The sequence below is a fragment of the Gekko japonicus genome, unplaced genomic scaffold (assembly GCF_001447785.1).
Source record: "Gekko japonicus isolate JY-2015 unplaced genomic scaffold, Gekko_japonicus_V1.1 scaffold187, whole genome shotgun sequence".
Taxonomy (NCBI): Eukaryota; Metazoa; Chordata; class Lepidosauria; order Squamata; family Gekkonidae; genus Gekko; species Gekko japonicus.
The window spans coordinates 568846-580945 of record NW_015174849.1 but is presented as its reverse complement, the minus strand read 5'-3'; positions in this window follow the sequence as shown (position 1 = coordinate 580945).

Below are 12100 nucleotides of genomic sequence, written 5' to 3'. Positions count from 1 at the left end.
TCCCCTGTTCCTTCTCCCGACTGGGGGGCGAAGGAAAGGGAGAGGGGGGAAAGAATGGATCCCAGGTGCTTCTGCCTGTCAGAGGGGCTGGTGCACACTTCCGGTGATGTCAGGGGGTATGGCATATGCTAATAAGTTATGCTAATGAGCTCCTGCAGCTCTTTTTCTACCTGATTATGCCTGCAAGATTGTAAGGTTTGTAAGATTATTTAGTGTGTTAATGAGATGTGAACTTAAATTTGCAATAAAAGTATTTTTAAAAAACAGATGGTTATTGGTTCTGGAAAATATTCATGCCAACTGTGTTACAGGATAATAGATAATAACCAAGAAAACCACATGTTTTGTGCTAAACTTGGTAAATTATTGTGATGGTGTTTTTACAAAGTATACTTTCCCAGCTGTTTAATATAGCTGTGTAGTCTTTTCACTTCACCCCAGAGGAGGGCTTAATTAAATTTCATTTGGACAGTGGGCAGTTTTTAATTGCCATGTATTTACATACATTATGATGTGTAATGAGCAGTGGCAAAGGATTCTAGTAGAAATGGCAACTCTGAATTACACAATTGTTATGTTGAGAGTAACAGAAAGTGACTATAAGGCCCCTGCAACACAGGGCAAAAAAGAACAGCCAAAGTACGGCTTTTTAAAGCCGCACCGAAAGAGACACGCAGCGGCGGGATCAGATAGATCCCCTGAGTCGCCGTGTAGTTGCTCCCCGGCACAATCAGATCCCGGGGGGAAGCCACTGCAGGGAGAGCGAGGCAGCAGAACTGTGCATGTGTGCACATGCGCATTTCAGCCGGGAGGCTCGATTGCTCCTGAAGTGCCGGTGATCTCAGGGCCGCACTTGCTGCTCCGTTCCAGGTTGGTGCTACCTTTTACTTGGCTTTTTTTTTTTTTTTTGCAGTGGGTTTTAGGCCGGAAGGGATGGATTGGGGCCGGGTGCAAGCCGATTCCCAGATGTTGCGGTGTGCTCGCGCCTGTTTGCTGCGCCCTCGATCTGTCCCTCTTTCGGCCCAAAACCTCCCGTGTGACCGGGGCCCATGAGAAGAAAGGCAGATGTTCTCTCTGTGGACTGTGGAAGCATTGGGGGGAAGGGGGAAGAGACTGTAGAGGTAAGCACTGTGCAACACCATGACATCACTTCTGGCTGCATACCTAGAAATGATATCACAGCATCGTGCAACCTCCCTCCCCTAAGTTTTGCTCCTGCTATGTAACTGAGCAGCAGCAGGAGGAACTCAGTGCAGAGAAGAAGAAGAAGAAGAGATTGGATTTATCCCCCGCCCTTCACTACCGAAAGGTGTCTCAGAGCGGCTTACAAACTCCTTTCCCTTCCCCTCCCCACAACAGACACCCTGTGAGGTAGGTGGGGCTGAGAGAGCTCTTGACAGAAACTGCTCTTTTTCAAGGACAGCTCCTTATCAGAGCTACGGCTTGCCCAAGGCCATCCAGCCAGGTGCAAGTGGAGGAGTGGGGAATCAAACCCGGTTCTCCCAGATTAGAGTCCGCGCACTTAACCACTACACCAAACTGGCTGGGGGGGGTGGGAGGTTGTCTTGGTGGACTGCTGTGGCAGGTAACCTGGCAAGGCTAGCTGCAAAAGAGAAGCTTGTGGAGAAGAGGAACCAGTTGACAGCAGTCCCCTGCCTTGTCTATTCTGACGCCTTGTGGGAGACTCTAAAGTGAATGATGGAAGCTGGGAACTTGGAGGATGGGATGTAGACAAGACCTTACACTCAAAAGGGGATAGAGATATTATAGAGCACCACACCCATAGCACAAGTAAGCATACAGTGTATGAGAGCTGTGACCATCCAATCATCAGATCTGTTTGCTTGCCTGCTTTCTGCCTCAAAGAGCTGTCAAACACCTTTGGGCCTGAACAGTAGCTGTGGTGGTTGAATTTCAACATCATCATCATAATCATCTTTCTCAAGCTGCTTTTGCAATGGTGCAGAAGATTAAATTGGCTCTCCGTCAGTGTCATGAATGTTTGGAACAGATAATTTCATGACAAATTGGTACTATGACTCCCATAAATCTATGCAAAAATACACATTTCCAAAATAATGTCGATGATAACATTCACAAAATTGCAAAACTTTTTAAACATACAGTGTTTATAATCACTGACTTACTGAATTACTCAGTCTTTATTTACGTGATGGACTGCCAAGTTGCTAACAGTGAGGGCCGATCCATAGGGACACTAAGAATAGAGAAACAACTGGAGAACAACTGAACAGTCACCTTCAGAAAATAGACAAAATAAATAACTGGGGGAGGAGATCCGGTTCCGGTAGCAGCGAGAGAAGACGTGAGGGGGATTTGCTCCTCGCTGAAACTCTTCTTTGACAGTTATTAGAGGGAGAAACAACGGTAAAAGTTTTCTTCCGGAGGAAGAATACAAGGCAAGAAGCTTGACTTTTTGAAGCTCATGAGAGAAGGCAACTCTACATGAAATAAAAGTAGGTGCTTCGAGGCGGAGACTGTCAAGGACGCCCGGCAAGGAGCCAGGCGGAAGATGCACCATAGAGCCATTAGGAGTCTACAACGGCAGATAACAGGATAACAGGAAAACTAAAGCTAAGTACAGTTAGATTACTACATTACTAAATTTACCTGAGATAATAAAATAAGAAGGATAAAGTAAAAGAGGCTGGAAGGTTGGGGCTCTTAAAGAGAGATTTTGAAGGGAGCATAGACTAACTAAAAAGCGGCCATTTGAATATACTCCAAGGAATAAAAGGAATAAAAAAGAAGGGCGAGGGAAAAGAGCATTACAACAATAAGCTAATAGTTAAAAATATATAAGTATAAATAACATAGCGTGATTGTAACTTCGGTAAAGAGAAAGCGTCGGCATAAGCAAACCTGCAGATATTACACTTGCCCAATTAACGTTTCAGGTCTTCTCGGGAGTAGAGGCCAGCTGATGGTGGTTGGAGAGGCGGAGGCAGAGCAGAGCGGAGCGACGGGGCGTGGATGAGCAGTGACGGACGAGCGGCGTTGAGGAGCGTGCCGGCAGCTGATTGGATATCGAAGTGAGAGGAAGACGGAGACGGGGCGTTGCTGAGTGGCGGTTGAAATGGACAGATTAAGTATGCTATTACAAGGTAAAAACAGAGAAACCTTTAATAAAAGATGGAAATTGTTATATATTTGGTTGGAAAATGTATACAAGAAAGACTCCAATCTATGTTGATTTATGTTATGTAAGAATAATATATACTGGAAAAATCACACAAATAAAACTTGTAAAAAAAAAAAAGAAAATAGACAAAATAAATGAGGACACTGAGTACAGCTGGGGCTAATTAGAGAGAGCCGGTGCAAGCCGAGAGTGCATGAAAGGAGACGGAAAGCCTGAGGGAGAGACTGAAAATGAAGACCTGTATGTGCTCAGAGGAAATAGAATGTTGATAGCAACTGTGATTCCACTAAAGGAAACATTGAGGGGAACAGAATTGCTCTGCTCATGTTGCCAGCCTCCCCTTTAATCTGCACACCCCTCACTCCCGGCTTGAATGTATGTATTGCATGTGTAACACAGTGAGCAAGTCCCAGTCCCTGTAAAGCAAGCATAGAACACCGAGAGCAACTGCCCATGCTCTGTGGCCCAGATCTTGTCACAACACAGCAACAATTTTGCAATAATGACAACTTACAAAGAAGACGGGAGAAAGCCATGGAATGTGAGCATTCCAACATGATGAAAGCAGTTAAGCCACAATAGGGGAGGCCTGCTCCCCTATTATTGTGCTTCACATGATATGTAGTCACTGACCAGTAACACAATTTGGGTGTAGAAATGAGCAAGAGTCCAGTAGCACCTCAAAGACTAACAAAATTTGTGGCAGGGTATGAGCTTTTGTGAGTCACTGCTCACTTCCTCAGATACCAATGTGGGTGTTAAGTGCCTTGTGACAGCTGGGAACCTCCAGTTAAGATCTTCCTATTGTTTCTAAATTCCTGCAATCGATATGATTCTATGCCATGTCTGCAATTTGGAAATCTGTCTCTGTAATTTCATCAAGACATGCCCCCCCCCCCCAACATATACTCTACTGCACTTCCTGGAAATTCAAAAAGCACATTCCCAGTCCTATAGTTTCCTCCTGACAATTCTATCAGTCTCCAAGCCATTCATCTATCCTTTTACCATTCCTTTTACCTCGCAGTCCTTTGTGTTCTGAAACACCCCAAGGCCCCAAAACAATATCGCTAGTCTGGCTTTAGAGCCAGAAATTTAAACCTAAACCTGACCTCTGCTACAACTTGGACAGCAACACAGGCTTCCAATGCACTGAATCTGTCCTTCTTCCATCCAGATTTCTAGGAAAAATATATATCTTGCCCATCTACCCTTATTTTCCAACCACATGGCACTACACAGAAAACTGCTAGTTAGGGCCTCACACTTGGAAGTCTGGACACCTCTGCTCTAATGGACCCACTTCTCCTTTACGTTGTCGAAGGCTTCTCCTTTGTTCTGTTCCCCATTTCCCCCTCATTTATACTCTTCTCCACAATGGAGTCGCTCTGGTTGATTTTGTGATATTATTCTGTTTGTACAGTAATATTTTAATTGTCTATACTTTTGATTTAGTAGTTGCCTCTCCCTATTATTGTACTAAATTCCCCAATAAAGTCTGTATTTCTTTTTGAACCATTACATGTGGTCCCTTTTACCCCTTTTCTCCTGAAGACATTATTCACATCCATCAATTTCGGTAAGAAGATCTGTTTTCTACTCCCTCTGCAAACATACAAGCTGATTTCCTGTGTTTATCTGAATGTATGTTCACATGTTTGCAGGGGGGTGATAACCCTCAAGCTATGGAGAATCCTGGAGGGGATTTTTGAAATGGAATGTACTTTCCAAATCACCCCCCCACACACACACACACCCTATGCTGGGGTTCTGAAAACCAACTTTTAGCACTTCCTTTAGAAGATATGGGGTATACCTCTCTTCTCATCTCTCACGGGTGACAGGTGCCCCGCCCCATGACGTGGGTGCTGGGGGAAGGCAAGAGGCTGTAGGGGAGGGGCTGAGGGCAGCCGCAGGCTGGTAGATGGGCAAGATATATAAAGACGCAGAGACACAGCCAAGGGACCTTTTGCCTGACTATCCCTGGGATCAGTCTGTGGGGTTCCAGAGGTCTACAGGACTCTCAGTGGGGCTGGGGCTCCCCGAGGCTAAGCCTGCACTAAGTTTAGGCTTTGGGGGTTTACAGAGTCTGAACAAAGAACTTTTCCTCTTTGCAGAGGCTTTTGGCTTGCAGCCTCTCACCCTGTCCCTGGGGGTTACAGAGGAAGGAGAGTGCATGCGAGGGATGGGTGGAGGTCCCCTGGATCTGTCTCAGGGTGTTGGGGCTTGGCTGGCTCTGCATGCAGAGGGAGGAAGGGGTCTGGGGTCTGCCTGGGGGTACAGAAGTCTACAGGTCTCTGTCTCAGGGGGCTGTCTGTGCTATTTTTTTGGTTTCTGGGTGGGAGGCTCTCTCTGGAGCAGGCAGTCTACAGTAACCAATGTTAGCACAAGCATGGCACAAATCTAAGACACTTGCTGCATACAGCACTCGTTCACAGTAAAAAGCACCTTTCACAGTTTTCAGAAAAACCCCAGCCACAAAAAGACCATCCTTTGCCACCCAAGGGGTCAAAAGCACCTTTCACATGTCCCAGACACCCCCAAAACACGTTCAAAGCACCCAAAAACAGTCAAAAGCACCCAGGGTCTCCATTTTCCCTCCCACCACCTCGCAGAATCGCCCATGTGCTCGACACGCCAGCCCAGGGGGGGAGGGACAGCCTGCGGCTGTCCCTCAGCCCCGCCCCCTACCAGCACGGCCCTCTAGCCCCTCCCCTACAGCCTCTTGCCTTCCCCCAGCACCCACGTCATGGGGCGGGGCACCTGTCACCCGTGAGAGATGAGAAGAGAGGTATACCCCATATCTTCTTCCTTTCTAAAGAAAAAAGGTCCCAAATAAAATTGAAAGGTGCTTGCAGACTAAGCTGACTTAAGGAACATTCTGCGATACAGATCAAAACATTGCAGCATTATTTTCAAGATCTATGAAGCAACAAGGAAAACAATGAAAACCTCTATTCATAAAAGGGAATTTGTTTGTCCCATCTATGGAGTTCTGGCAGCAAAGGTGTGAAAGACCACACAAAAAGATCCCCTGTTCATTATACCACTGTGTAAGATGTTAGGCACATGTATTTGTGTACCTGTACAGATATATTAAAAGGGAGTTACTAGAAGATCCTAGAAGGAAACAGAAACAAAGTACAGCAACTACAGATAGGCAACATAAGCTTTTCAACTTTTCTGAGCACATACAGTAAGTCCATAACTCAGTACAATAACAATTTGTAAGTGAGAAATCCACTCCCGAGGATTGTCAATGCTTTAAGGTGTGACTGTTATTATTAGCAAAATACTATAATACTATATATCTTGCCATAATAATAGCAGACTATTGTTATTTTATCTTTTGTAAAATATTAGTAGAAAAGCAATGTTTGCCCACACTGTGGTGGCTTTTATGAAGAGCTGGGAGGAAAGCTTTCAAGTTTATGCTAGCATATCAAACTGTTGGGTAGAGGGCTATAAGCTGTGATTATTACTTTTTTCTCAGAGGAAGAAGAAAGATGGGAAAATTTTTTAACAGGTTCACATTTACAAATTGGCATGCCAGTTGGCTGAGTGTGTAGAATAAAGCAATATACAAAGTTCTGTAAGGAACTGAAATGTTTGAAGAGTGAGTGTTTTTAGATTCCCAAAATCTGTTCATTTTGCTACTTCATTTATTGAGATGACTTTGGGTCAAGCTAGACCAGATGATGGAAAATCCATAAGTGGATCTTCCCAGCATTTTAAAAACTGAAATAGTAGTTATATAGGGTCCAATCTGGCAATGGTTTATGGGAAAAGAGATTTTAACCTTTTTCTGTCAGCACAGTTTCACTGATTGAAAAAAATACCTTGAACTGTTATTAGACAATAGGAACACAAGACACTGCTAATACCTCAAGAAAGGGTAACTTTGACAAGTGAAACTGCATTGGGAAACAATCTGCATTTTGTTTAGCTACTTAGAGTGCAATCACACATACTATATAATCCACTTTCAATCAACTTTCCAACTGGATTTTACCAGCTGACACAGTAAAATCCCGTTGGAAAAAGCACTGAAAGAGAATAAAGGGTTAAACAAATGGCTTCATGAAAAATGCAGGATTTCGTGTAAATGGAGATAGATTATGAGTAATACCAATGACAAGAATCAGATATATTTGCTAGAATTCTACAGTGGACATGACTGAGCAAGTATTCTAATTCAACAACTCTGATAGTCTGATTATTCAATGTTGGCACTTGTATAGACAGTAAAATGATCTCATGTGTCATGAGTTATGATTATACAAGATTTCTTTGCAGGTCTCTGCCCTGCTTACATGTGTCAGTAGAATTACCTAAAAACAAAACCAGCCAGGGCGATCTTTTGAACTCCATCAAAATTGCTTAGACCAATTAATTAAATATTTCTAAGGTACTCCCAAACAAGCCCAAGTAATGACTGGTAAGAGTTTTTCTCCAGACACTGATATATTGTTTCCTCCTTTCATCATGAAACTTCAGTTTTCTTTTGTACAGCTCTAACATCTTAAACCACTTCCGAAGGCTATAATAGCAATCCACTATCTGCTCTTGATGCAGAGTTTAATGTATAACAGATGATAGAAAACCATCAGGAATAATCCCTGTTCCCAGTAATCTGTTAGATTTGTAACTCCTACACTATTGGCACTGCTGCATCTAATAAGTGGTAGGACAACTCCCCAGGTTTCACAATTCATGTTTTATTCTTTCCTCCCAGTTGGTTTATAGAAAGGAATACAAATTCCTTAAGGAGCTTGTACCATTCAGTCCCAGAGACATCGGTGATTTATAAAACAAGAAGCCCACGGAGTATCTTCACTCTAACTTTCACCACCATTAGTCATGATGAGGCCAATGCATACAATTAAGCAAATGGCAATGGCTGTATTGCTTAGAGGTGGATTAAAGGGAAAGATGGCTAAATGAAAACATATGTGCCAGAGTGGAATAACAATGACTTTCAATTCAGACTTTATTTTCTAAAGCGCTAAAGCACCCTGGAGCTTAACATTTATTTCCTTATTAACATTATATAATAACTCCAACAAAGTTATGAAATTCTCCCCAAATTTCTGCACATCATCACTTTCTTTATAATGGCTATTCTAAATAAATTTGCAAAGATACAATATAGTATTACTACTATCATTGCTACTACCACTATTGATATCTTTGGTCCATATCCTACATTTTGCTTAAGATTTTTATATTTATACTAAAATGTAGTCATTAATTACAGGAAAAATGACACATTATGAGTTCAAGTCAGTGTGGCATGGGTGTAACTGCTGGCCTTGGATCTCAGAGAATGGGGTTCAAACCCCAACTCTGTCATGGAGCTTTCTGTGTGACCTTGTACCAGTTACTCACTCTCATAAAAACATAAGAGAAGTTGTGCTGGATCAGGCCAATGACCCATCCAGTCCAACACTCGGTGTCACACAGTGGCCAAAACCCAGGTGTCCTCAGGAGGTCCACCAGTGCGGTGAAATGATTCTGCCTCACAAAGTTGTGAAGATGAAATAGGAAAGTAAGAACCATAAAGGAGGTAGATATGGAAGCACTGCCAGTGGAATATCACAAATACAAGGAAGAAATAGGGAGAAGGACAGGGAGATACAAAGAAATGGCACTGGAAGGAAAAGGAAAGTGTTGGTCATAGGTGACTCCCTGTGGAGGGGTATGTAACGTCACGTGTCCAGGCCTGACCCCCTGGCCCGAGAGGTGTGTTGCTTGCCAGGAGCGAAAATAAAAGATATTACAGAGAGGATCCTTAAACTCATCAAACCTACAGAGCATTACCCATTTGTGATGGTCCATGTGGGAACTAACCACACGGCTGTAAACAACATCAAAAACATTAAGATTGACTATGAAGCTCTTGGGAGGAAGCTGAAGGGAATGGGAACACAGGTTCGATCCTTCCTGTCATAGGAAGGGGAATATGACGGGAACAGACGATAATGGAGGTGAACCACTGGGTGCTCTAGTGGTGCCAGCAGGAGTGATTTGGATTCTGCAACCCCATACAAGGTTTTTTGGACGACAACCTACTAGCACGCGATGGACTTCACTTGTCGAGGTCAGGGAAGAATGTGTTTGGCAGAAACCTGGAGAAATTCATCAAGAGGGCTTTAGGAGGGTACCACAGGAGGAAGGAGACAACCAACACAGGGGTTTAAATCAAGGGGAGCAAACAACAGAGGCCCACCTGGGAGGGCCAGATGTAATGGAGCCAAAGGTGTGGGGTGTCCAAATTCCCTGTCCCAACCCAGTGTAAGAACTTTTGGTACAAAGGGGTAGCAGCAAATCAAAGTTACAAAATACCAGAGAGAGACTAAATCTCACCCTAGTCTTGGTAGGTGCCACCAGTCCTTTCAGTCTATCCCAACAGACCAGGAGCAAAAGGACAAATCACCCAGCTTCTCAGGGAATTAACAAGAAAAATCAACCCTGCAGAGTCGAACTGCAGACTGAGTTTCAAAGACAAAACAGCTGTTAGGTAGTCAAAGGCCGAGGCTCTGAAAGAAGGCTTTTGCGGTCAATGAAGACAAAATCCATGACAAGATAAAAATAGTTATTTATCTGAAGTGCAAAAATATTAAAAGAAATAAGACTGTGAAGGGATAAAACAAATAACACTAAGCATATCCAGCACAGCTAATACAAAGAGTCAAGGTTCCAAGTTACCCATTCTTGGTTCATCTCAGGCAGTTAGTTCCCGGAGGTCCAAGATATCCAAGAAAGTAGTTGAGATGAATGTCAGTCACACAAAGGGAGCTGTGTAACCACTGACATGCTACAGTGCCAAGAAGTTACAAAGCCAGCCATATAGCAATGGCTAACTAGATTTATGGAGACGGTCGCTGATTGACCTCAGGCGTGTTAGGCTAATCAGAAACATAACAGATGATGCAACTCTCCATATGTTGCTAGGCACATGATGTCAATGGAAGAAGAAGAGGAGGAGGAGGAGATTGAATTTATATCCCACCCTTCACTTGGAGTCTCAGAGCGGCTTATAACCTCCTTTCCCTTCCCCTCCCCACAAAAGACACCCTGTGAGGTAGGTGGGGCTGAGAGAGCTCTGACAGAAACTGCCCTTTCAAGGACAGCTCTGACAGAACTATGGCTAGCCCAAGGTCATCCAGCAGCTGTAAGTGGAGGACTGGGGAATCAAACCTGGTTCTCCCAGATTAAAATCCTCGCACAACCATTGCATAACCTCTAAAGAAGAGTGGGTTACTAGGAACTGTAGAACAGCCATCAGAGAGGCCAAAGCTCACAGTGAGCTAAAGCTGGCCAGGGAGGCTCACTACAACAAGAAACTCTTCTTCAGATATGTGAGCAGCAAATGCAAGATAAAGAGGCAATGGGCCCACTGTTGGGTGAAAATGGAGAAACTCTGACGGAGGACAGAGAGAAAGCAGAAGGCTCAATGCCTATTTTGCCTCCGTTTTCCCCTGAAGGAGAGAACAGGCTCTTCTAGAGATGGTAGTAGGCAAGTCACAGCATCTGGGCTGCTGGTTGACATGGACAGAGAGGTAGTTGAAAAGCACATGGCTGCACTGAATGCGTACAAATCCCCAGGGCCCGGTGGTATGCACCCAAGAGTGCTCAAAGAACTTTCTAGAGAGCCCTTGTCCATCATCTTTCCAGACCTCTTGGAGGATGGCAGATGTGCCAGAAGACTGGAGGACAGATGTTATCCCAATTTTCAAAAAAGGGAGGAGGGATGACACTACAGGCCAGTCAGTCTAACTTCTGTCCCAGGGCAGATACTGGAGCAGATTTTAAAGGGATCAGTCTGCGAGCATCTAAAGGAAAATTCAGTTATCCAGGGAAGTCAGCATGGATTTGTCCCCAGCAGGTCCTGCCAGACCAACCTCACTTCCTTCTTTGATCGAGTGACAAGGTTACTGGATTGAGGGAATGCTGTTGATGTTGTTTACCTGGATTTCAGTAAAGCTTTTGACAGGGTTCCCCATGATGTTCTGATGGGTAAACTAAAGGGACTGGACTGTAGGATAGTTAGGTGGATAGGGAACTGGTTGGAGAACCACACTCAGAGAGTAGTTGTCAATGGCATTTCATCTGAATGTAGGGAGGTATCCAGTGGAGTGCCACTGGGCTTGGTTCTGGGCCCGGTACTTTTCAATATTTTTATAAATGATCTGGAGGAGGGTGTGGAGGAGCTACTCATTAAATTTGCAGATGACACTAAATTGGGAGCAGCAGTGAACACACCAGAAGATAGAGATATAATTCAACAAGATCTGAACACGCTGGAAAAGTTGGTAGATATGAACAAGATGCAATTTAACAAGGATAAGTGCTGAGTTCTACATCTGGGTAACAAAAATGAGGAACCCGCATACTGGATGGGGGATACAATTCTGAGTAGCGGTGTGTGAACAAGATCTTGGGGTAAGGGTGGACCGAAAGTTAAATATGAGCAGCCAGTGTGATGTGGTGACAAAAAAGGATAATGAAATCTTGGGATATATCAACAGAGGCATAACATCCAAATTACAAGATGTCATAGTCCCACTGTGCACTGCATTGCTCAGGCCACACCTGGAGTATTGTGTGCCATTCTGGAGGCCTTACTTCAAAAAGGATGTGGACAGAATGGAGCGCATGCAGAGGAGAGCAATGAGGATGATCAGGGGCCTGGAGACTAAGCTGTGCTTAGTTCTTCAGGTGAGTAAAAGAATGTGCTAGACAGAATGTGCTAGATGCAAACACAGGATAGTAATGTAGGAATGAACTGATAGAGAGGAAAAGGTGCTCAATTAATTTGATCAGTTCTGTCCTGCAAATACTCCAACAAGCAATTTTAAAAATATATCTTACCCAGCTAGGCTTCAAGACATGAATAAGTCTAACTGCTGGGGGAAATGGTTAAAGTGGGGCATT